This window comes from Acinonyx jubatus, chromosome B1 (assembly GCF_027475565.1).
Source record: "Acinonyx jubatus isolate Ajub_Pintada_27869175 chromosome B1, VMU_Ajub_asm_v1.0, whole genome shotgun sequence".
Classification (NCBI taxonomy): Eukaryota; Metazoa; Chordata; class Mammalia; order Carnivora; family Felidae; genus Acinonyx; species Acinonyx jubatus.
The window spans coordinates 119,012,955-119,040,685 of record NC_069382.1 but is presented as its reverse complement, the minus strand read 5'-3'; the positions used below and the strand labels follow the sequence as shown (position 1 = coordinate 119,040,685).

Below are 27,731 nucleotides of genomic sequence, written 5' to 3'. Positions count from 1 at the left end.
TGGGTACAACATCGTATTTTTCCACTAGGCCGCTGCTAGGAATTCTGGCAAGGAATCCAAAGCAGCAAGGGATCCAAGAGCAGTCCAGCTACCCTTTCACTCCTACCGTAATTTCCCGTTTGCATATATATTTCTTTTTAAAGAATTGTTTTGATGTGTATTTATTTTTGAGAGAGAGAGAGAAAAAGAGAGCAAGTAGGAAAGAAGACGAGAGAGAGGAGCCACGGAATCGGAAGCAGGCTTCAGGCTCTGAGCTGTCAGCACAGAACCCAACGTGGGCCTCGAACTCATGAACTGTGAGATCGACCTGAGCCGAGGTTGGATGCTTAACCGACTGAGCCACCCAGGTGCCCCTATATACTTCTAATAAGATTCTGTTTCAGTCCCATCCCATTCCCACCCTACTAGCCTGTGAAATGCCTCAAGAAAAGGGCCAAAGCATTTATCTTTGTATGACTAATACTCTAAGATATTGTTAGACTTTCAGTAAATGTCCCCTGGATGACTGAATGCTCCTTGGATTCCTAGTCACTAGCTGGGGTCTTTATCAGCCTGGAAAGTGTTTTCTGGAATCATGACTCTTGCTCATTGGCTATGAGTCTTTACCGTGGACTCTCCCCTCAAATCAGACAATGCAGAGTGGGGCCACATTAGAGAAGATCCAGCTTCACCATTTCCTCATGAATGTTATGGTATGCCAGGACCTTTGAAGAGGGGGGTTGGGGTTGCTAGGAGAGAGTTTCCTTTGGCTTGTCTCTGTGGTCTGTATCCACTCATTTCTGTATGACTTCCCCTCTTCATGGGCCCATTTTTGGGTACCCAGCAGATCCTGATGTCAGAGACACGTAAATTATAAGATAAACTGTTCCCTCCAGATGCCATACATGTTCTGATCTTTATACCCCCTTTTATATTATATCTTTCTGGCATGCTCTCCACCAACTTCTCTGTTTAACCAAACCCTACAAATCCAAATCTTATTTCAGGCTCTATCTCCTTTCTGAAGTATCTTTAAGCTTATATTAATCCCCTCTCCTTTGTACTCCTTTTGGTTGCTAGAATCCCAAACTTGTTCTCATCTTTCCTTTGTGTTGTCAGTTTCTACATACCTGTGCTGTCTTCTCAATAGGATTATCACCTTCTCCAAGGTGAGTGTTTTAACTTGAGAATGCCTAAATTTAGAACATGTGGGAACCTCAGTGACAGACCACAAGAGGGCAGGGGTTGGGAATGGCAGAATCAGGTCAGATATAGTGGGGGGAGAAGTTGACCTGTCTACAGAGGTTGGGCTCTCAGGGGCCTTGGGGTTGGCCAGTGCTCTAAGTCCCAGAGATATGGGGAGGTCAGGGATGGTTCGTGCCAATGTTGGGATCTAGGAGTTCAATCTGCTGTGTGGAGTGGGGCAATGTGAGGGACCCTGGGCAGCGGGATTTTATTGTGGCCTCAGTTAAACAGTGCTCTCCTGTTAGGAAGCCAGTCAGGCTGTTGGAGCAGGGAACACTCTGGCAAAATCTAGATAGAGTGGGAAGAAAGACTCCCAGATCAGTAGGAAACGGGGTTGGTCTAGTAAGTTGAGACAGAAGCCCAAACAACATGATGGAGGTGAGGAAATGGTGGGAGGTGGGGGAGCAAGGGAGAGAAGAGGAGGAAGGGAGATAAGGAAGGGGAAATGAGGAGTATGAAGAGAGGCTAGCAGTGTGAGAGAAGAGAAAGGAGAACTAGTTGAAGAGGAGAGAAGAGAAAGAGAAGAAAAGGCAAGTAAAAGTAAAAGAGAGGAAAGAGGGAAGAAGAGAAACAAGATTAGAAAAGGAGAAGCTAAGAGAAGAGAAGGAAATGGGGAGGCTTATCCCTGCACACCACCTGCCTGAATACAGTCCAACCCAACAGTCATGCTAAGAGGGTGGGTCAAGTTGCATTCTATCTCTGTAAAATCACTATCAACCTTTACCTCCCAAATAGCTACTTGGATGTGGACCACTGCCGTTTTTCTCTCTTTTTTTTTTGTAGAGCGTGAATAAAAGCTTTCAAGAAAATTTGGCTGCATTTAATTTGCATTCTATATACCTTCTCCACTGTGTGTACATTATTTTCATTAAGTGTACGTTGCATATATTGTACACATATTCCTCATTGGGCACAAATGTGGTGTGATTGCTATACAAACACAGCTTTGAAACTGATTTTCTAACTAACTATACCAGCTGCTTCTAGCTTCACCACACTGTGACCAATAAGCTTTAACTCCTGTGTGCAGTTCTGAGTCTGCCTCAGTCACAACCAACTTGTAGGTTAGAGGCTGCTGATGCACTCCCTGGCCCGTTTAGAACTGGCTCATCACTGAACAGTGTCTAGATGACTGAGAAATGTGGTCACGATGCAGTTTTGACGGCCAAGTAAGAGCAGCATCAAGAGTCATTCATTCCCAGCACCCTCGCATGTTAGGTATGAAATAGATCGATGCAAGTAAAGTAATACTTGCATGCAACATGAGGCTGCCGGGAGGAATGAAGGACATGCCCTTACAGCAGTAACTTGCACAAAGCATCCGATATCATCTACTATACTTTTATTTGTATTGTTATTGCTTTTGTGCTTACATTTCAACATGCAATATCTGGCCTGATCTTCACAGGTGCTCGTAGGGCTGACAGTACAGGCATTCGAGCCTTGTTATACTCCTGGGGAAGTGGAGTTTGGCTCAGGTGATGCAGATACCCAAGGGGCCCCAGAAGCCCTCAGCTGCCTAGCGGAGTGCTCTTTGTACTCTTACGAGCTACAACCCCTTAGACCGGCTGAAGAAAAATGATTATTTCTATATCATTTCTAAATGGCCACAAAATAAAATATGGTATGCCCTGACAACCCTCCAGTAAATGACTCTGTGTAGCTGTATATTGCTTGATATACTTTAAAATTTTTTAGTTTCAGCTGGGGCTTATTTCTGTGCTCTTTCTCCATTATCTTTCAACATTGGGAAAGTAATACTCAAAATTTTAAGGCTAAAGGGCCACTGGGAGCAAGGGTTCAAAATAAAACTGGCTTCAAAATTGCTCCCAGTTTTATTAGTGTGTGTAAAACTGATATTTGGTGGTGCTTGTGTGTGGTTTCGAAGTTATCCCCCGTTGCAGTGAAAAGGCAAGGCAGTAAATCCAGGAGTAGAATCAGGACAGCCAATTTCTGGCTTGCTGTCTGACTCTTGACAAGTCGTTTAATATCCATGCCTTGTTATCTCCTAAATGCAAACTAGGGCAAGCACCAGGACAGGAATGGCATGGAACATTGTGATTACCAGCTATCAAAACATGTATTGGAACAATCTGTGCAGGAGCGACTTTTCCATATACATATCAGAGTGTTAGATTAACAGGCTCACAGTTCAGATCCCCTTGGGACAATACCATTGAAGGCATTGGTTCGGGGTGTTGTACATAAATTCTTATGCACTGTCTGCTTTTGGGTCTTGGGGATTTTAGGAGGGGACATATTATGAGCATAGCCACTGTCTGTGATGGATACAGATGAATTCTCTCCTCCTGTGGCCTCCAAGGGATTGCTGAAGAAAATATTGAGAAACTACTTTGGGTTTAACTCAGACAAAAGATTTTCCTACAAAAGACCTACAGGTAAGCACTGGCTGTGACTTGATGATACTTTTACTCAATGAGGTATTTCTGGCATATTTTAAATATGTGAAACCTGAAGGAATAAAGAAACGTAAGTCCAAAGAGATCGTATTTCTCTCCTATCCGTGTATTTCTTTATCAACTTGGTCATGATGCCTAACACCCTTAAATAAGGGTTTTATATAATTCCGTTGAGAAACAGAGTAGTCTCCAACCTTCCACAATTTTAAAGATCCTCAGAATAATCATATTGGGATAAAATTTGCTCAGGGATTGATTCATATTTCAAATTTATGGTGCTCTTCCCTATTGATTTTCACTCCCTGGGTGATCTTGTCTGGTATCATGGCTTCAAATACCATCGATGTGCTGACACTCCCATTTTTATATCTCTGGCTTAGACCTTCCCTCTGAACTCCAGGTTATATACCCAGTTGCCTGATTCACACCTCCACTTGGTGTCTAAAATCTTATTGAGCCTAACATGTCCAAAATAGAATTCTCGTTAACCCCCACTAAACCTGATACTTCCAAAGGCTTCTCCAACTCTGAATGGCAACTTCATTCTTGAGGTACTCAGTCCAAAAACTTGGCGCTATTCTTTCTTCCTTCCTATCTCACAGCCCATATTCAACTCCTCTCAGCAATTCCTATCAGATTTACTTTTCAAAATGTATCTGAAATCAGACCCCTCTGTGTGACCACTTTGTGCCACTGGTCCCAGCCACCGTCACCTTTCATCTTAATTATTATAATAATATTCTAACTGGTCCCCCTGTTTGTTTACAGCATAGAGTTTCCGCCATGGTTCTTCTAAAATGTAAATCAGGGTGTGGCACCCCTCTGCTCAAACCTTCTGGGATTTTCTGAAAATATGGACAGTAAAACAAAGCCTTTAAAATGACCTACAAATTTTGGAGTGCCTACAGCCTCCCTCACCTCTCTGTCCTCACTTCCTAACAGTTTCTCTTGTATTCTGTTCAAGATACTAGCCTGCTTGCTCTTCCTCCATAATGCCAGGCATGCTGTAGTCTTGGTTCTCTGCACTTTTTGTTTCTTTTTCCTGTAATGCTCTTTCGCCAGATCCTCTGGAGGTGACCTTTTACACTTGTCTGTCAACATTTAGATTCTGATTACTCCCTTCATTGACATCATTGGACTATGGACGGTAACAAAACTTGGAATAATGCACTGTTAGTTGTGATTCCCTCTATGTCTCATCTTAGCAAACTGTCCTTTTGTAATTAGGCTTGAATTGTCCTAATTTGAATATGCCATCCTGCAATGACCGTGAGTGACACAATAATTACCATTATATTTAGCATTTATTGGTACTGTAAGGTAATAGGCCTGCAAAATGGGATTCTGACAATGAGTTTCTCTTAAATTAATAGAGCACATGGAGAATCGTCTTGCCAGGAGAAGGTGGGACATAGGCACTCCATGTAATGAAAAGATATTTCTATTACCCAGATTATCACTGATGGTGATATAAATGATATGCAGATGGGGGACACGGCAGTGGGAGATCACTGTGGCAACAATGGGGACTATAAAGATTGCGAGTGAGCTGGTTTCTTCTCTCCCTCGATAGCTTACTTATTAGGGGGGAAAATAAGAGATATAAACTTATATAACACACGTGGAGAGCCAGATGGCCTCTATGAAAGATTTGAAGGAATTCCTTATCTCCTACTGTTGCAGGATATATTTGGCTAAGGCACAAGCCCAGGATCTGGTTGTAAGGGTTGAGGGATTGCAGAGTTAAATACTGAAGCCTGCCAGGTTTCTCTTCTATGGCAACTGGTAGAAAGGGACCTGTACCCTGAAGCAGGGGATTGGGACATTTGAACACATACTGGGCTGAGGATTTTGACCCTCAAAATTCTCCTGAAATTTTCTTGCCTAGGGAGGTAGTGTCTGCCGCATAGCTTTCCTCTAAGTAATGCTCCTCTGCATAAAAACTCTGTAGTTATTGAACCTAAGGTGGTTGCCTCATAACCTAATGTTAATTTTTCTCACAACCCAACCTCAGGCCTTGTCATTCCTTCTAGACCTAAAATGAGAATTTTTTTTTTTTTTAACAACATAGCACAGTTCGAGAAGCTCAAGACCTGCCTCCAGGAGAAAAGTGCATATAGAAAAGGACAGAAGAATTGGCTAATCTGTATCAGCAGATACAATTGTGTGGAATTCTAAAGGTTCTGTAGCAAGGGAAAAAACTATATGTTGGACCAGGTCACAGTCATTTATGTGGATCCACTTACCTGGAAGTTAGATGTAAATGTTATCTCCAGGACCTGGAAATGCACTAATAGTCTACTAGGTTTCTTAATTGAATTCTATACTCATACATAGAGCTCACTCGGCATATTGCAGAGGACAGAGTCTAAAGGCTTAGGAAGATGGAAATATTGGAATAAATACATTATAAATAAAACTGCTTAGCCACTGCCTTGTCTTACCCTTTGGGAGGACCCAGAGGACCCATCATTCACCAAAGCATGAAGAAATGCGTCAGGGGTGCCTGGGTGGCTCAGTCGACTGAGCATCTGACTTCATCTCAGGTCATGATCTTATAGTTTGTGAGTTCGAGCCCCGCATTGGGCTCTATGCTGACAGCTCAGAGCCTGGAGCCTGCTTCGGATTCTGTGTCTCCCTCTCTCTCTCTGCCCCTCCCCTGCCCATGCTCTGTCTCTCTATCTTTCAAAAATAAACATTAAAAAAATGATAATAAAAAAAGAAATGCATTGGTGTGAGGGATAACAGTATGGAAAGATCTATGATGGCTCCTCTTGGATCAGAGGTAATGAAGGGGATGATGCAATGTAATTGGGTACACTGATCTTAATGTGACTAGTAGGAATCGCAGGATTATAGAGGACATTACTAGCAATTAATTGTAGAAGAAGTGGTGGATGCTATTGCTATAATAAACCATAGGACTTGAATGGTAATCATGGAATTTGGATTTGAGGAATCTGTGACAATGTTTAATTGATGAGGGAGTCCCTAGTAATAAAATATATGGCAGCCTACTAATGGACTGTTTGACATATAGAAGAGGAAAAAGTTTTGGCCCACAGTAAAGAAACCTAATTCACATTTTTGAAGTGGATTTCACGCCTTCTATACAATTTCTAAATTTGTTCAAATCTAAATTGGTTCAAATGCCTCAAGTCTCTTAACGAAGGAGAAGTCCAGGTCTCTTTGTAGAAAGACATTATAATATGGAACTATCAATCCTGTAAATCTTTTCCCAAGACTCCCCTGGGAGATCTGAAGCCATTTATTATGGTGACTGTGCATTGACCCAAAGGTAAATGCCCAGATTTTCTGGAAGTTATTAGGTATCGTCCATTAACTGAAGCTAATCTGTCAAGACCCCAAATAGCTTTTTGTTTTCAGAAGCAGAAGGTCTGGGGATAAATACTACGATTATTTCCTCATTCAGAAAGTTTAGGGGAATTAATTTTCAGGAAGAGGCAAAATACCCATATTGACATTTTGACCTATGAAGTGGGGAGATATGATGGTAGAAAAGATTGAATAGAAATCCCTGAAACTGCCTCCAACCCTTCCCTCCCTCTTCCCATAAGATCAAAAGTGATATTCAATTCCTGGAGATATTGTAGAGATTAGTATCAGTATACAAATTTTGAGAAATAAAATGGTTACGCTTGCCATATATTACTTAACATTAGCCTATTTGACTGATACAAAAGCCAGATGTATTATGGAGAATAATAGTAGCCTATAAGCAAACTTAATCATGTAGTGATTATATTTGCAGCTGTGCTGGGATTCTATTTTAATAAGTGAGGGAGATCAGAAGCAGTTTGCATTTACATGGCAGAGACTACAGTATACCTTCAGTATTTTGCCCAAGGGCTGTGCCACTCTCTTACTCTATGTTATAATCTAGATGGGCCTTCATCATCTTGTTATTTTACTGAACATCTCACTTATCTACTATACTACATAATGGTGACACTGTTAGCTGGGTCTGGTAAGTAGGAAGTATAAAGCACTCAAGGTATCTTAATAAGATGTATGCATTCTAGCGGTTAAAATCTGTTATGTTTCAGGGTCTAAAATATGTGTTGTCTGGTAGGCATAATGTGATCTCTTTTCTGAAAAGCTACTACACCTTACACGACACTCACCACTTAGAAAATGGTATGCATCTAAAACCAGTTAGGATTCTGCAGCCAATGCATATATTTGGGGATGGTCCTCTCACTCATTTATTGGCAAATCATAAGGTTACAATTTTTGAGTGGGACCTCTAGGAAGAAAGGGCTCTGTGGCAGGTCTAAGTTGCAATGCAGGTTACTCTGCTATCTGGACCTAATAATATGGGACACTATAAATAAAGGAAGTATTTGTGGCAGAGAGAGGCTCTTTGAGCCTCTGGCAAATTCAGTACGAAAATCACAGCACAGGGTTCTGGAATGAGGCCATGTCCTTCTTTACTGACAAATATTTTCCATTTGAAAAATAACTCCTGGCTTGCTAGCTGGTTCTGATAGACACTAACCATTTGACCATGGGATATAAAATGACTATGCAATCTGAACTTCACATTATATATAAAGTATTATTTGACCAACAGAATTTAAAGTTGGACATAAACAATAAAATTGAAATAGTATCCGCACATCCAGTCCTGAGCATATTCATCAATCTTTAGGAGCAGATTCATATTGTATTTGCTTCTCTTGTTTTGTCATCTTTTCCTCATCCACACTTATGACTGCATGGAGAGTTCAAAATGACTACTTAATTGTGGAAGCAAAGCATGGGCCTGATTTATGGATAGATCTCCATGCTTTGCTGGCACCAGATGAAGAAGGACAAACATTACACAACAATCACACTCAGTGGTGACCTTGAAAGACATGTGTGATGGAGTCATTGTTACTCCATGATAACGTTAACAGCTGATGGGATTTCATAGGTCTCCCAAGATGAGGACATGTAGTTTTCAACTGGATGAAGGAAAAAAAATGAATGGTGAGGGGCAAAACATGTAGGTTTTGTTGAATATATTCCATGTGAAATTACAGATCAACTTTCACCCTTCTAAATTTTGATCTCTGCCCTGGAAGAATGGTTTGTGTGGGCTACATCCCAGGCTTCTCTGGCTTTCAGCTGAGGCTGGCCAGTAGAGATCCCAGGCAGGTGATCAGAACGAGAGCGAGCATTTATTCCCATGGCTCTTTTCTTGTGAAATCATTGCAAATTAATTTAAATTTGACTCAACATCACTTTATTTCAAGGTAATTTAACTTTTTTCTATATGACTCTTTTCTTTTATGTCCTGATAACTGGTCCTTTCCCTTGTCCTTTTAGGCCTATGGGTAATGATAGCACTGTTCTAACCAGTTCTGAGTTACTGCACAACCCTTCTGGTTCAGAACCACCCTACCTACACCTTTGTAAGTAGGACCTTAATTTAAAAAAATCTTCTAAAAATTTCCAATTTGAGAGTGCCATCTGTTTCCTACTGGGAAATACACCTCGGGCAGTCTTCTTCCCTCTTAACTCCACTCTGTTCATTATTTAGAGCTCATGCATTTTCAAGTGACAAAAATATTCCAACTAACCTTGCTTAAGCTGAAAAAGCATAGGGATTTATTGCATCACTAGAAAGTCCAAGGGATAATTCTGTCACCAGGCATGGTTGATTCCAAGAGCTCACATGATGTTGGCAGGGTTCTCTCCTCTTGGCTTTAGTTTGTGTTGCTTTCCTTTTTTAGGCAAGTCCTTTCCACAAAGTGACAAATATGGACACTGGCTGTTCTGGCTTATGGTGGCTTTACAGATTACAATCCTAGGAAAAAGAGCGTGAGAGATACTGCAAACATCCTAACACACATTGTGATGTGATTCCAATGGTGAACTGTTGGGTGTAGTTGAGGTGGCTTTCCTGGCTGTCATGTTGGCACTCACGTAGAATAAATGAACAAACTCTTCAGTCTGGCAGAGGAGTGGCTGTGAATAGAAAAGAACATTGCCTGGATCAGAGGAGGGCCATCTCCCAGCTCTCCACTGGAGCTGATTCTCTTTGAAGTATATACTTGAAATCAAGGAAGAATGTTGATAATAGAGGGTATAGGGCAAGCCAAAGGCCAGTTTCTCTTTTAATTGGAACACCCCTCTTGCTAGAATAGTGTCCCTTGTCTGCCTCAGAAGAAAAACTGTTTTGGTAAATCCATTTGGAATGGCCTCTCAGCCTCAATCAGATCACCAAACTCAATAATATTGTGAAGAGGGATTCTCTTGGGTGAACAGTGAAATGGAACTGTTCAAAAGACTTCATGAAAGGCACAAAAGCCCGTTGCCAACCTTGCGTGTCTCTCTTTTTGGTAACCTTGCTGCAAATATAACTTGGAGCAGTTTGTATGAATCTTTGGGGTGACAATGGATGTAAGGAAACAAACTTGTCTGGGATAGAGGATGTATTGCACCTTCTGTGATATGAAATGCATAATTCAGCTGGATTATAGCAGCAGAGGGAACAGACAGGTAAGGTGGAGTGAGCTCCTGAAGGGAACGGCCCCCATTGGCATAATTGGTAGAGCCATGGAAAACCTTTGGGATTTCTTATCCAAGCACAATGTGAGAGTGGCAGGCGTGAAAGACAGCTTTGGCTATGGCGTTAGTAGATTGGTGTTATAGCTGTTTATGAAAGAAATGCCTGGGGTCTAGACAAGGGAATTCACAGTTTACTGGAGAGAAAGTAAGACAAAGAGATAAAGAAACCGCTCTGTGCTGAAAACAGAATAATATATGCTAAGAAGTGGTAGATAGAATTCATTTGCCTTTTAAATTCTTGTTTGCGCACATCGAGCCAGGAACCAAAGTAGTGTAAAAATACAAATTGCGTCTTTCACAGAGCAGATAACATTTTGTGACTGGAGATTTTGGCATGTTTTATTCAATAGATATTGGTTAAATTCTTTATTATTATGTACTTAGTACCTACTCTGAAAATTAGTGTGATATAATGGAAAAATATGGGTTTTGTGTCTGGCAAGGTGGGTTTTAGATACCTTTTCTGTCACTTAACTAGCTTTGTGCTTTTGGCCAAATTTCTGAACTTCGTGCATAAAACGCAGCACACAGCTCCCACCTGCTAGGATTGCTGTAGATATTGAATCAGGTAATGTGGACAAAGCGGCTGGCACAATGGTTGTTATACGAACAAATGGTTGCTGATATTACTACCAAACCCTTAATTAGAAGAGATCCATTCAAAGCAGGATGGCATCATAGCTCTGGTTAGTTGACATGTATATCAACATTTACGCCTACCCACCTTCCCACTTTTAATTGTTTAAACTAATCGAGCATGTTAAGGTTCACCATCTTTCACTTTTTAGCCTACTCGGGAAAGGGGTTTGTCCAAGGGGTTTTTCTGTGGTCTGGTTTCATCCCCCACGGGGATCAAAAGGTGGTATATGCTTTGCGTGTCAGCCTGGCTCACAGACTGCCCTGGAGAAGATATAGCTTACCTCTGCTGAGATTTAGAAATCGACACGTAGTTTGAAATTTCTGATCTACACCATGGGCTTGTTCCTATACATCTCAATAGCTCAATATTTTCATTGTGTATTTAAATGTCAACGTAGCTTGACCTCTGGATCTCCCCTCATTTTGCCACCACTTAAAGCTACGGGTGCAGACATTGTTATTGCTTCTACATTAGCAGATGAGAGAGGTACACTTAAATGACATATTTGTTCTTTTGTTTTAATGGAATGAATTAACTTGGGGGTGGGGTGGGGTGGCGGGAAGCGCTACAACAAGTGTGCGAGCAGGGGGCATGTGTGAATTAAGGGCAAGTGTCTCTTTTTTTTTTTTAACGTGTATGCACGTTATTTAAGAAATGAATACAGCAAATTATATCTTTCTCATTACTATGGATGCCTTTGGATTCTCCCTCAGTTTAAAATTTGACTTGTGGAAACAATATTTCAAAAGTTGGGATTAGAATTCAATATAAGTAAACACTTTTCTTGACATTTTAAAATCAGAGACAACATATGGTAACTGTTGTCTGTGGATATATTCATTTTGGAAATTTTCTGTTGGCTTTCTGCTAATTCTAATTCAGAGCTAAGTATCCTGTTCTCATTTTCTTCTCAGTTATCTTGTATTTATAACTTCTTTCTGATTTTCCTATGTATGTAAAAGAGGTATCTTGAGATGTACATCAACACAACAGCGAACAGGGGGGCCTGGGTGGCTCAGTCAGTTCAGTGTCCGATTCTTGGTTTCAGCTCAGGTCATGATGTCATGGTTCATGGGACTGATCCCCCCCGCATCAGGGTCTGTGCTGACAACACAGAACTTGCTTGGGATTCTCTCTCTCCCTCTCTCTGCCCCTCCCCCCCAATAAATAAATGAACTTAAAAAAAAAACTTAAAAAACAACAACAACAACAACAACAGCAAACAGGGACACAGTTGTGCAAAGCAGAAGTACCTCATTAAATTTATCTTTTTAAAAGTTACTTTTAAAAATCAATGACTTATTTTATAATGGCATACAACTAAAAATACTAGTTTTAATTAGTAAGTGCATTTGTTTAAAAAATTTTTTTAACGTTTTTTCAATTTTGAGAGACAGAGACGCAGAGCACGAGTGGGGGAGGGGCAGAGAAAGAAGGAGACACAGAATCCAAAGTAGGCTCCAGGCTCTGAGCCATCAGCACAGAGCCTGACGCGGGGCTCAAACTCATGAGCCATGACATCATGACCTGAGCCGAAGTTGGACACTTAACCACTGAGCCACCCAGGTGCCGCAGTAAGTCTATTTCTTTATGTAAAACCTCCACACTAGACATTTTCAGGTTGCCAAAAACAGAGGCATGCTTAAGGCACCAAAGATCAGTGTTTATGGGGAGCGTCTGTAGAAAGCGCATACAATCGCTAGAACATCATTGGCGAAGACAGGTAGCTCTGATTGTTCATCTAGTTTCAACAGATGCTGAAACGGCATTTCAACAGCAAATGCTCCATCACTGCCGTAATTCAGACACTTCATCTCTGTTTCAACTGCTTCTACTTCTCCTTCCATTAAGGACCACCTGACCCTGTTTGTGAGTTTTATCCTCTAAAGGGAGGCAACCACAGAGACAGACTATGGGAGAGAAACTGAGAGAGAAGATATGGTTTGATGCCCTTTATGAAAATCTCTGCATCAAAACACCTGGTCAGCCTGTGGCTCAGGTACTGTCCTTTGGCCTAATTAGCTGTTGGCCAGAAGAGCAGGGTCATAAAGCATGAGATTATATGCCTGAGGGGCCATCTGGTATAAATTATGGTGTCTTATGCCTATTCCCTCTTTTCTTAGTGGAGGACATGGTCATGGCAAACTTTCAAAGCAAGATACAGTTCTCTACAGTATATGTCACAAACTCAAAATACAGAATCTATTACCTTCCAGGAACTTAAAACACACACCTTATTCCACAACCATTCAGATGACTGATATTAAAAAAGAAACCAAGAAAATAGCAAATGTTGGCGAAGACGTGGAGAAATTGGAGCCCTTGCACACTATTTACCCCATAAAGGTTGTTGTGAGGATTACATGAGTTAATATAGCATTTAGAATAATGTCTGCAACATACCAAGCGCTCAACAAATGGCAGCTGCTCTTACAACCTGACTATGCATAAAATGTGATTTTTTTTTTTCCCTAAATGAATTGAATATATCCGAGTGACTTTGGTAGGTGCGTCTTCTTTTACATCTGAGATCAGGAATTTCTTAAAAAAATTTTTTTAGGGTGTATTCATTTTTGAAAGAGAGACAGAGACAGAGTGCTAGCAGGGGAGGGGAAAGAGAGAGAGGGAGACACAATCTGAAGCAGGCTCCAGGCTCTGAGCTGTCAGCACAGTGCCCAATGCAGGGGCTCAAACTCATGAGCTGTGAGATCATGACCTGAACTGAAGTCAGGCACTTAACTGACTGAGCCACCCAGGTACCCCTGAAATGAGGAATTTCTAATAGAAAGTCCTAATGTGCTAAATGTGAAAGAACAAACGTTCTTTGCCTTGGGAACGTAATAGGTTGGCTTCTTTAGTTCAGATGCAACCATATATAAATCCATATATTATAATCTGTTAAGTTAGCGGCATTTTTTGCTTGTAATTTGCAATTTCACCACTAAAAGAAAATATAGTTCCACATTAGATACTTTGCTTTCTCAGGCCCAGTCATTAGATTTTTTCTAACTATCCTCTCTCAGTTACTCTGCGTTTGTGTTTATTGTAGAATGATTTAGTGAGCTTCTGAAACATGGTGGGGCATATCTAATTTTGCAAACCAGACCAGGCTAGACACAGAAGGATCACATTTGCATAATGGCCACAGTACAGCTAAACTTATAGCATTTTCCTTTGCATAACAATGACATTCAAATTATTATGCTGCTCAATATATTTTGAGCAGTAAACTAACCCAGTCAGGTGTCCCAGTTTAATATAACATACTGTGGTCCTTTTCTCCCTGAACATACCTAATGACTCTCTTGTTTCTCCGATTTTTTCGTGTCAGAATCCAATAGGACATCTCACATGATTATGTGTGTGTGAGCTTGCTTGTGTATATGAGAGTCTTGTTTAAAACAAAATAATCTGTTTTCCTGATTTGTCTTGACTCCTATTGAAATTATTTTCTCAACTTCTATTCTTATCGATGAATTTAAATAATTTTTAAAAGCCTAGTAAATATGTACATATGAAAAGTAACGTTAGCAATTTGTGTAAACAGATACTATGATTTTAGAGTGTCATGTGCTTTCAAAATATTCTCTTAAATTAGATATCCTGAGGATATAGCAATTGTCTTTGGCTGCCACAATGTTGTGTTGTTCAGTGACATATGGAAAAACCTAAAGCTATAGGTCTTTGTTGGGTTCTTTTTTCTCTTGAATAATAGTTACGAGCATGGGATTTGGCATCCTATAGATCCAGGCCACCGCTTTACCATTTGCTAGTCATGGGACTTTGGGAAAATGAACCACTCCAACCCTCAGTTTTCTTATTTACAAAGTGGTGTCATGATGCCTATGTCTGATTACAAGGGGGTGGTTGTGAGGATTAAATGTGAGAGCACAGAATATGGTTTCCTTCTCGGGCTAGCTCCCCATCATGATGGCAAGATGGCCAGAAGCAGCTCCAGACTTACATCTGCCTGGTTAAATAACTATGAGAAAGAGAGCTAGCCCGGTTCACAAAACAATCCCTGTGGCCAGAAGGAAGGAACACATGAAATGGCCAGGGTCTCATGCCTACTATTTTTTTTTAAAGATTTTTTTCCCTTAAGCCGCACTGAACTATAATCTACCCGTGATAAAGTTCACCCAGTTTATGTGTATCATTTGATGAATTTTGATGAATGTATGCTAATGTGGAACCACCACCAGATCAAGGTATAAAACATTTCCATCACCTCAACAAATTCCTCTGTGCCTCTTAGTCCCGCTCTTCCCTGGTCCCAGCCCCTGGCAACCAATCATATACTTCTTGTCACTACAGTTTTATCATTTAATAGAAGTTTATACGAATTGAATCAGAAGAAGAATTCCCTTCTTTTATTTAGCATGCTAAGTGCTTTTCAGATTAATCCATGCTGCTGCCTATATAAGTAATTCTTTCTAGTTCTGAGTAGTAATCGATTGTATAGACACACAGCACAGTTTGCTTTTCCACCACCATCTGATGAATTTGGGTTGTTTCCAGTGTTTGGCTGTTATGAATAAAACTAGTATGAAGATTCATCACAAGTCTTGATATAGATGTATGGGTTTCTTTTTTTTTAGTGTGTGTGTCGGCGGGGGGCGGGGGCAGGGGTAGAGTTCAGTATATACCCAGGAGTGAGATTTCTGGGTAATGTAGTAAATATGTATTTAATTTAATATAAAACTGTCGGACTGTTTTCCAAAGTAGTTACACCATTTTTCCTTCTGACTAGTGATATATGAGAGTCAGTGACGGCTCATCCTTGCCCATACTTGATATTGTCAGTTTTTGGAATTTTAGGTATTTTGGGTGTGTAGTGATATGTAACTGTGGTTTTCATTTGCATTTCCCTAATGACTAATGGGGCTAAGCATCCTATAATGTACTTATTGGATGGAGTTTTCTGTTTACATTTTTGATTTTTTAAAAATTGGGTTGTCTATCCTTCTAGTATCACCTTTTAAGTATTTTACATATATTCAGAGTACAAGCTCTTTATCAGATACAGGTTTTGCAAATGTTTTCTCCTACTCTGTCTTTTTATATTCTTGAAGGTGTTTCTTGAAGAGTAAATATATTTCATTTAATGTTAGCTATCATTTAAAAATATTTCATATTTTTTTATACTTTACCAAACAAATCTGTTCCTTCTTCAGGGTCACACAGATTTTCTCCTGTATCTTATTTTAGAAGTTTTAAAATTTTATCTATCTTTACATCTCTAATCTATTTTGAGTTATATGCATATGGTGTGAGAGAAAGATACAGGTTCATTTTATTGCATACAATAATCCAGGGTCCCAACATCATTTGTTGAAATAGAATTATTCTCTACCAAATTACCCTAACCTCTACCTTGAAAATCAGTTAACTATATACCTGTGCATATTTATATCTTGATTCCCTATTATGTTAAAATTGTTCATTTTTTCTGTGTCAATACCAAACTCTCACGATTAATTATAGGTTTATATTAAGTTTTGTAATCAGGTGGTGTAAGTCCTCCACCCTTATTCTTCTTTCTGTTATTGCTTTAGCTATTTTTGGCCCTTTGAATTTACATATAAACTCCAGAATCAGTTTGATAATATCAGCTAAAGTCTGTTGGGATTTAGCCAAAGACTGCAGGGAAGCTACAGATGGATTTGGAGAATTGACATCTTAAAAATACAAACTTCTGATTCGTGAGCATGGTTTATTTCTCCCATTTATTTTAGCGTTCTCAAATTTCTCTCAGCATTTCTCAGAGTATCGGTCTTATAGATATGTCACTGGCTGTATCCTTAATATTTCAAATTTTTGATATTATTATAAATGATACATTAAAATTTTTAATTTCTAGTTGTTCATTGCTAAGAAATAGAACTATAATAAAGTTTTGAATTTTTATTTTATTTTTTATTTTTACATTTATTTATTTTTGAGAAGCAGAGCACAAGCGAGGGAGGGGCAGAGAGAGAAGGAGACACGGAATCCGAAGCAGGCTCCAGGCTCTGAGCTGTCAGCACAGAGCCTGACGCGGGGCTCGAACCCACAAACCGTGAGATCATGACCTGAGCTGAAGTTGGATGCTCAACCGACTGAGCCACCCAGGCGCCCCAGATTTTTGTATGTTAACTGTGTATCTTGTGATCTTGCTAACTCAGATATTAAACTTGGAAATGTTTTCATAAATTACTTAGAATTTTGCTCATGGACAGTTATATTATCTTCCTTTCCAATCTGTATAACTTTTATTTCTTTTTCTTAAAAATTTTTTTAATGTTTATTCATTTTTGAACGACAGAGAGCGAGCACAAGCAGGGGGGGCCCGGGGACACAGAATCCAAAGCAGGCTCCAGGCTCTGAGCGGTCAGCACAGAGCCCGATGTGGGGCTCGAACCCACGAATCATGAGATCATGACCTGAGCCAAAGTCGGACGCTCCACTGACTGAGCCACCCAGGTGCCCCTATTTCTTTTTCTTGATGTAATGCTCTTGTTAGGACATCTAACAGAATGTTTAATAGAAGTGATATTGTAGATATCCTTGCCTTGTTCTCAATCTTGGAGAGGGAAGCATTTAGTTTTCTTTACCGTTAGTATGGAATTAGCTTTGGTTTTACATCAATGCCTTTTATCTAGTTGAGGAGGATTTCCTCTATTCCCAGTTTGTTTGGAGTTTTTACTATAAACGGGTATTGAATTTTGAAATGTGCCTGTTTTGCATCTGTTGAGATGTTCATATGAGTTTTTCTTTTTTTAGTCTCATTATATGATGACTATTTGATTACTTAAGGTATATTTAAACAATCTTGTATTCCTGAAATTATTCTTTGTCAGGATGTATTATGCAGGAATTTGATTTGCTAAAATTTTAAGGGTTTATGTATCTATATTCATGAGAGATATTAATTGTTTTCCTTCTTGCCACATCTTTGTCTATTTTGGCTATAGGACAATGATGGCCTCATGAAATGTTTTGTGAAGTGTTTTCTTCTCTATTTTCTGGAGCAATTTGTGTAGAACTGGGATTTTTTTTCTTTCTTAAATGTTGGTAGTATTCACCAGTGAAGCCACATAAGTCCTGAGATTTCTTTGTGGGAAGATTTGCAAGTAGAAAATTATTTTCTATTTCTTTTTGAGTAGGACTTGGCAGTTGGTAATTTTCAAGGTATTTGTTTATTTCACTTAAGTTGTCAAATTTATTGGTGCATAGTTGTTTATAACATTCCCAGATTATCTTTTTAATTTCTCTAACTTCTGTTGTGGTATCTCCTTTTCAATTCTAGATATTTAAGTTTTTGCCATACTCTCTGTCTCTGTCTCTGTCTGTCTCTCTTAAGTGTGGCTAGGGATTTGCCAATGTTATTAATCTTAAAACAACAACAACAACAACATATGGGACTACATCAAACTACAAAAGTTGCACGGGGAAAGGAATGACTAAAGAAAAGACAACTTATAAAACATGAGAAAATATTTGCAAATCATGTATTGGATAAGGGGTTAATGTCCAAAATATATAATCAGGTATTAATATAGCCACTCCCCCTTTCTTTTGATTAGGGTTGACATGTACATCTTATTACATCTTTTTACTTTTAAACTGTTTGTAAGTGGATTTCTTGTAGGAAACCTATAGTTGGTTTTGTTTAGTACAGTTTGACAATCTTTATCTTTAAATTGGTATGTTTGGGTGCTTAGGTGGCTCAGTAGGTTAAGCATCAAACTCTTGATTTCAGTTCAGGTCACGGTCTCATGGTTTGGGAGATAGAGCCCCGGGTCAAGCTCTGCACTGAATTTGATTTGCTAAAATTTTTACTAATAAGAGATATTAGTTAATAGTTTTCTTTCTTGCCATATCTTGGGATTCTCCCTCCCTCTCTCTCTGCCCCCCCACCTCCTCCTATGTGCATGCGCGACTTCTCTATCTCAAAGTAAATAAATAAGCATTAACTTGGTGTGTTTATTTCATTTATATTTATATTTGGTCTGATTCTTCCTCTCCTCTTGGCAGTATATCTTCTATCATATTTTGAGGGCAGCAACGATTACAACTTTCTGTTAAAATTATTTCTTCTTGCTCTGATTCTAAGCTAAAGAAGCAAACTTATTATTATAAGTTTGCATTCCACTGGCTTTCTGCAGGTGTCCTGGCAACAATACGATCCACGACAGTCTGACTAAAAGTTATATTTCTCATCATAGAGCTATCGATTGATATTCCTGATGACACAGTGTCTTTGTAACCAGGGTTAGCCTCGGGAAGCGAATCCCTTGGGAGTGTGCTGCTGTTCTTCAGAGCTGAGGTTTGTACCTTTGACTGTGATTATCCCCTGGAGGGCCTACCACCCTTGGAGGTCCTGAATGGGTGTTCTGCCTTCCCAGACAGCTCTATCTTTGCCGTAACTAAAACAGGACCTGGTTCTAAATGAGTGTTTCTTAAACAGTGGTCTATGGAGTATTTACATAAGAATCATCTGGGCTGTGTCTTATTGTGTAGATTCTGGGCCACAAACTCAGGCTAATTGAATTTATCTCTGGCAGGAAGCCCCAGGAATCTGTAGTTGAACAAGCTTCCCAGGTGATTTTCATGCACATGCCATTTTAAAAGCCATCATTCAATATTATGAGCTCTGATAATGAGAGAAATGCATCCTCTGTATTTATTGTAAGAGTTCTAAATTTTACACACGTGTTGTGTATTAATGCTATACAGCGCAGATACACAGGCAAAAATAAATATTAAAACATTGACATTTAGAATGAATAAAAATGGAAGTTCTGCTACATGTCTATATTTATGTCTATATTCTAATGGTTGTATTGTATTTACTCACTTTGGATTCACCCGTTCTTTTTTTTTAAGTTTATTTTTATTTATTTTGAAAGAGAGATGCAGAGCATCGGGGGGAGGGGCAGAGAGAGAGAGAGAGAGAGAGAATCCCAAGCAGGCTCTGTGCTGTCAGTGCAAAGCTGGACAGAGGGCTCAAACCCACAAACTGTGAGATCACGATCTGTACTGAAACAAAGAGTTGGATGCTTAACCAACAGAGCCCCCAGGTGCCCCTCAATTTTCCTGTTCTAAACCTTAGGGGAGCTGGCTAGGCTGAGGTTTATTTTCAATAATTTTATTTCAATAATTATTATTTCAATAATTTTTTATAATTTTATAAAAAATAATTCATTTGAACACAAATGCTTCAAATGAATTATTGGGAGTATTGTCTTTCAACCATGATAATACCCAGGTTACACCCCAGACCAATTAAATATGAATCTGGGATGGGACTCAGGCTTGAGTATTTTTAAAAGTTCCCTGTGCCATCTCAATGTGCAAAAAGGTTGAGAATGTTGCTATGGGAACAATGCTTCTTAAACTTGAACGTGCATCAGAATCACCTGGAGAGCTTGTTAAAACACAGATTCTTGGGCTCTATTTGCAGATAGGTCAGGGGTGCTGGTGGTGGTGGCGCTGATTTCGTGTTTCTAACCAGCTCCCAGCTGAAGCTGATGTTACTGGTTTACAGACCACTTACTCTCAGTAGCACCGCATTACGGTGATGGTGGAGCCTCTCCAAACTTCCTGCCAGCTCTTCGCCTGTTTTGCCTTTTACTGGTTAAAAATTTAGATTCAGCCTATGCCTATATTAATGAATCATTCCTTTGGGAATATAATAACTCCTTAAAACTGGTTTCATCCTTAGCTCTATCTTACATATTTGAGAAAGACCAATTGTCACTCACTGTGTACTGCCATATCCCGATCATAAATGCTGTGACCTAAATGAATTAATATGGTCGTATTATCTTGGCCATGTGATGACCGACACGTCGACAAGTTTATTGAGCTACCTTTCCTCCTTTACTGAAAATGGTAATATCATATAGTCTCGATCCTGATTCCTACGACGGAAGGTCCTTCCTCTTCCCAGAATTAGGTCTTCCTGGAGTTCTTGGGTACCAATTCTCAAATCTCAAAAGTAGAGACAGAGGAAATAGGCGTGAGGACGCTCAGTTCCAGTCTGACTTTGCCATTAAATTCTCTGTGTATGTCTAAAAAAGACATGTTCAACTTTCTGGGCTTCATGTTCTTCACCTATAAAATAAGGAGTTGGACAGGTGAATATTTTTAAGTTCTTCTTCAGTTCCAAAATTGTCTTCTCTGTAATTTTACAAACTACCAGGCCTAGAGCAAAGAGGCTACTGTGTGAGTTTGTGTTGATTCGGTAATTCCGTACATTAAAATCAAAGGTGGTTCAAATGCTTAGCTCTCCGGAGCTTTACTTGTCAGCTTTCAGGGCAGAACAAGTACAATTAAAATGGGTATAGTTTCATGGTGGCTTTGCTTCATCCTGCTGGGGCTAGGAAACCTCTCCAGAGAATCACCTCAATGATGAAAATCACCAGTTTCAATCTTCCTTTGGCAAAACAAAAGGACTCCGTTATGCTGGCAGAAATTGTATTCTTCTTTATAAAATCCTGCGTGCCAAATAAAGAAACTTGATAACATTATTGCGGGATTAAAAAAGAAAGATCAGTGATTTTTAATAAGGTTACAAATTGGAGCTTCTAATCTGTTAGCCCGATGTGGAGCTGGTAGGTCATTGACAGCAAAGCTCTTGCATGGGAGGGATTTAGCATATGACTAATTTTAAGGGCTAACAATCTCGTAACACAGAAAGCTTGGGAAAATTAAAAGTATTATAGGTGTTTTAAAGAAAAAAATGTAGATTATAAAACTAACATTTGATTACTCAATAATTCCACTTCTGGACATATTTCCCAAGGAAATAATTAGAAATGTGGTAAAAGCTGTGTTCACGAAGATGCTGAGGGTAGGGTTATATAAATATACAATAGAAAAATATTGGAGCAGCCAATATCCACTAATGGAGTAGTTAAATGAATTACTCCATCCACAGGGTTTGAATAATATGAAGACATAAACTGAAATATAATTATACAAAAACATGGAAAAAATAGTTATGTTAACTGATAAAACCCAAGGACAGATCTATGTACCGTAGTAATCATGATACAGAATCGTGAATAGTGAAAAGGTGGTAACATTATGCAATAGTTACATAAGAATCAAGAGGTTATGGGTGACTTTTCTCTCTACTTTCCCAACTTTCCATAATGTTTCTGGGTTACCTTTACATCACAGTGGTTCGGAGCACAAATGTTGCCGCCATATGCCTGTGTTCAAACCTGGCTCGGCTTCTTACCACCTGGGTGAATTCGTAAAATTATTAACCTCTCCTCTCAGTTTCCTCGTTTCGGAAATGAGGATAATTCTAGCAACTCCCTCATAGGTTGTGAAGATTTAATGAATTTGTATAAAAATCACTTAGATCAGAGGATAGGACATGTGGCAAATATTATGTGTTTGCTCTTTATTATTGTTTAAAATAGTTTATCTTATTTCATTTATAATGTCTTTTCTATTGATAGAAATATTGCGCTTTTTTTTTAAATAAAGAGAATATAAAAGTTTCTTCCTCAAATCACTTGGCCCCTCTGACACATAAACACCAATCCCCCACAATGCAGGAAAAATTACTGGTAAGTTTATGTATTTTATACATAATCCCTCTCCGCTCAGACTCTCATTTTCTATCTTATTTCTTGGAAAGTTTCTTACAGTACATTTAGATACACCAATCGATTTACAGGTACTCACATAAATATGAGGATCAGTGATTACCACCGAAGTTGAAATAAGATCTATGACTTCTTTTTGCTTGAGTCTCTGAAATCACCAGAGTTCATAGCACCCAAAGATGCTATGATCCTTGTCAGCAAATAAGGAAAACTTAGGTTTTTAAACAACAGTCTGTTATAAGCAATTTTATTTCAGAAATTGTTGGGAGCTAGAATCTGACTTTACTTTTTCTAAGACTCCTTGGCACGGAATTTGTTTCCATAGTTATGAGGCAATACAGAAGAACCAAAACTCAAACTCATTAAAAATCAGATAAGCAAAAAACTTTTAATAAACTTTTAAAATGAGAAAATAGTTGGAATATTTGGAAGTGGATGAGACCTAGATATTGATAAATATTAGTAGTGACATGTAGATATTCCTAAATATTTAGTTAAAATTTTTAACTTTTTTAAATGTTTTTTTATTTTTGAGAGAGAGAGAGAGAAACAGAGTGTGAGCAAGGGAGGAGCAGAGAGAGGGAGAGGAGACACAGGATCCGAAGCAGGATCTCTGAGCTCTTAGCACAGAGCCCAACGTCGGGCTAGAACCCACAAACTGTGAGATCATGACCTGAGCTGAAGTCGAAGGCTTAACCGACTGAGCCACCCAGACACCCCTTAGTTAAATATTTTAAAGTGGAAGAAAGTTCCTAGGTCCACGACTACTTTGTCCCTAATACAGCTCCTCACAGGTGACAATTTTTTTTTCACTTCTTACTGTTATTACTTCCATATACTTAAATAATGTGCTGGTACTTCTAGGTCTTGATTTTTTTCTAATCTGACAAACTGTTTTACCTGGCAAGTTAGTGCATTCGTCTGTGTGATGACTGCTTGTATATTTGAAATGAATTGCACAATCTTATTTTGTGTTCTCTTTCTCCATGCTTTCCCCTCCCTCCATCAGTTTCTGTCTTTTTGGATTTATCAAGATTTTTAAAATTCTCTTATTTGCTTTAGTTAGTTTAGAAGTTATTAAGTATATGTCTGCTGGGAATTTGACTTAACTAACTTAAATTGATCGGTTTTTAAATGTGAAGGAGCGCCTGGGTGGCTCAGTCAGTTAAGCGTCCAACTTCGGCTCAGGTCATGATCTCCCGGTTTGGGTTCGTGTCAGCTGTGCTGACAGCTTAGAGCCTGGAGCCTCCTTCGGATTCTGTGTCTCCCTTGCTGTCTGCCTCCCCCCCACCCCATGCTCTGTCTCTCTCTGTCTCTCAAATATAAATAAACATTAAAAAAAACTTTAAATGTCAAACCGAAATTTTAATTTGCCTATAAACCCAATTTTGTCATGATATAGTATTCTTTTCATACATTGCTGTTTCCGAGTTGCTAATACTCCAGAAAGTTTTCTATCTGTATTGATGAGTAAGATTGGCCTCTACTACTCTTCCCTTTTACTGACATTGTCGGGAATTGCCACCCAGGCAATACTAATTCTTAACATCAGTTGAATAAGTTGAGAAGTCAAACATTTTTTTCAGTTCTTTGGAGGAGCTCGTGTACAATTAGCATTGTCCTTCCTTAAATGTTCAATAAAACTCAGCAGTGAAACAATTTGGACCTCGAGTTTTGTGGTAGAAAGTTTTATATTACCGACCTGATTAATTCAACATTAAAATGTTTTAAGAATTTATTTCATACAAATTAAAAAATTTTGTCCCTAGAATCTGTAACGATGTTATGCATTTTCAGGACAGAACTGTGCCTCCCTCTCTTTCTTCATCAGCCTGTTAATGTTAATAGTTTTATCAGTTACTTTTGACTTTGTGACCCTCTGTATTATGTATTTGTTTTCTATTTCGTATGAATATCATCTCTTTCTTTGAACTGATTTTCCTCTAACTTCTTGTGAGGGACTCCTAGCTCCTTTATTTAAGGCTGTGCACTTCACTCTACATAGTGATTTCGCTGCAACCTGTGAATTTTGTCAGGAAGTATTTTCAGATTTTACAAAGAAATTGATCATGAAGCAAGAGGTGGACTGGAGATGCTATGACCTATTTCCTGATCACCCTTCAAGAAGAAATCGTTGATCCCCTCATTTGCTGAGAGTCCTCTGGCAGAAGGCCTAAAGCTTAAGACCCCTTTCCTGTACTGCCTTTCCTGGTGAGCGTGCCTCACTCAGGGTTATGCTTCCTTCTTTGGGCACTCTGCACCTAGTACCTGACTGAGGTAGGCTAGAAATTCCTAACCCTCCATGTTTATAGCTGCTTTATCAACAGTAGCCAAGTTATGGGAAGAGCCCAAATGTCCATCAACTGATGAATGGATTAAGAGGTGGTATACACACACACACACACACACACACACACACACACACACACATATACACAATGCTACTTGGCGATGAAAAAGAATGAAATCTTGCCATTTGCAACAGTGTGGATGGAGTTGGAGGGTGCTATGCTAAGCGAAATAAGCCAGTCAGAGAAAGACGGATATCACATGATTTCACTCATATGTGGAATTTGAGAAACTTAACAGATGATTATAGGGGAAGGGAAGGAAAAATAAGATAAAAACAGAGAGGGAGACAAACCATAAGAGACTCTTAAATATACAGACAGCAAACTGAAGGTTGACAGGGAAGAGAGCGTGGGAGGGTGGGGAAAGTGGGTGATGGGCATTAAGGAGGGCACTTTTGCAGATGAGCACTGGGTGTTATATGTAAGAGATGAACCACTGGATTCCACTCCTGAAGCCAAGACTACACTGTATGTTAACTAACTTAAGAATATGTTAAAAGAATAATAAAAATAAATAAATACGTTCCTGACACTCCCCAGTTTGGGACAACACTTACAGGTCAGCTTCAAAACCCCCCCTAGAGTCTGCTCAGGTCTCTGTTGAAATTTCCCAGGTATACTTCTTCAGTCCAATATTGTTTTCTTCTCTTTATTCCCACAGGTATTGATCCCAAGAGTTTTCTAAAAATCCCCTGGAGGGGTAATCTCTGTATCATTCTTTCTCTCAGGGAATTAGACCTTTGAGAGAAGACTTTCTGGGAGAAATGATATTCAAGCTGAGAACTAAAGTAGCTGTCTAGAAGATAGGTGCGGTAAGTACCAACAGGCAGCTCACTGGGTGGGGAGGAGAGGCGTGTGCATGTGTAGGTGTGCTAAAGTGGAGCGGTGGTGGGGAAGCATGGCCGTATGAGAGAAAGAGCTAGAAAAGCATGCTTACCTAAACCACGGAGGAGTTTAAAGTCTCCCTTGAGAAGTTTTGGGCCTTCCATCCCATTAGAAGTCCTACAGTTGTAGGTCCTGGGCACGGTTCATTGATTAGAAGGGCTAGGTGGGAACTCTTTGCCAGATAGAATTCAAGAATATACGTGGAGCCAAATTTCGTTCAAATAGTAAAGATATTACCATTTCTTGAAGTATGATAGCACTTAGCCAACAACACATGTTTGCAGATAGAAATGATCACTAAGTGATTCCAGAGTGTTTAACTATCCACTTCCTCATTAGAAGTCCATTTCACTGTTGACTTACCCAGCACGATTTTGGAAAATGTTTTTACTCTATTGGGAACATGTAGCCTTCTATTCTTATGGCTTGCAGGCAAATGGCACCCACAGGGAAAATTCTGCACATTGTCAGTTCTCAGATATGCAACCAGCTCACTGCTGTGCTTTATTAAAGGCATAAATCTGAACTTGTGCTGAATATGTACAAAGGAAATTTGATTTGTTCATCTTTATAACATCAAAGAGTTACTCCAGTTCCAAAGGCAGCCTATTTACTGTCTCATTAAAGGATCAGCACCACAGTAATGTTTTCCAATAGGTGGTGTCACCGACAGCTGGGAGTTCCCTAGGTTTTAAATGCACTGGAGAGGGGCGCCTGGGTGGCTTGGTCGGTTAAGCGTCCGACTTCGGTCAGGTCATGATCTCACAGTCTGTGAGTTCGAGCCCCACGTCGGGCTCTGTGCTGACAGCTCAGAGCCTGGAGCCTGTTTCAGGTTCTGTGTCTCCCTCTCTCTGTGACCCTCCCCCGTTCATGCTCTGTCTCTCTCTGTCTCAAAAATAAATAAACGTTAAAAAAAATTTAAAAAAAATAAATGCACTGGAGAATGCAACATGATCCTATAGAAAATTCAAGCTAATACCTATTTCTTCAATTGTTAATAATTTATCAGCTATGGAAAAAGCACTGGTTTTTTATTATTATAAAAACGCAGTAAAAAAATTAAGCTTTTTGGCTAGGAAAAAACCTCTTTAAGTATTCAGAGAATCCACGTAGAAGTAGGTGGCAGAGGGAGAACGGAAGGGGAGGGGGTGAGGAAAGTAAAAGAATATCTACCTTTACTTGACTGGAGAGAAAAATAATGATGTTTTTATAAAGATTTGAATAAACACTTCAAAGATCTGCCACCAGCAAGAAAGGTCAATAGAGTCCCTTTGATAATGGATCCAGCTGAAAGTAGCAAACCCTGTTGCATAAATACAGGACTTCAAAAGCAGTATTGCAACTCCTGAATGACAGGTTGTTAACCTTACCAGTTCAGTGTATCCAGGAGAAAACAATGTTTGTGTATGGAGTTTCATCAAAACAATTGGTAGGCACCGTGATATTTTGCGGTGTAGCTCGACACAGGGAAGTCATTTCTTGCCCATGTAGTAATCCAGTGAGGACTGGTCATATGTTCCCACATACCTGTAGTGGAGGCTGGGAGGTGTAATCTGTGACTGGGAACCCACTTTGCAATGTCACCTCTGTATACTCTGGTAACTTTGGGGTCAGTTAACTCTCTTCCACATGAGCCATCACTGTCCTCAGAAAATTGCAACAGATCTCTTTTGATTGCTTTTTCTGATAATTCCTGCATTTATATGCAAACATCTAGTCTATATGTAATCCTCTGCATTTAGGAAAAAAATGATTATGTTCAGTTCAATTGAATAAAAATCGTTGTATTAAATATTATGGGGATCTGATGTTGTTGAGGTTCAGTGTTAGATTCTGTGAATAAGATATTATTAGGGTCTTCAGGGAACTCTTAGAGAATATATTCTAATAAAACTCAACTTCAATAAAATGTAGTAAGTGCTAGTTTCTTTTAAGAGTGCTAGATGTTTATTCTTCCTATAGTTGAAATAAGGAATCATTCATTAGAGGATTGTCAGAAGCTCAGATACAATTGTACTGACATTTG

At 39.3% G+C, this 27,731-nt stretch overlaps 1 long non-coding RNA gene across 1 annotated transcript in view; it reads left to right on the top strand.

The window, feature by feature from the left end:
• The first annotated feature begins 3,652 nt into the window (after positions 1-3,652).
• Positions 3,653-27,731, top strand: part of LOC113599888 (uncharacterized) — a 50,562-nt gene continuing 26,483 nt past the window's right edge. Inside the window, exons 1-2 of the long non-coding RNA XR_008296228.1 lie at positions 3,653-10,154; positions 25,482-25,632. This is a non-coding gene — a long non-coding RNA (uncharacterized LOC113599888). The remainder of the gene's footprint in view (positions 10,155-25,481; positions 25,633-27,731) is intronic.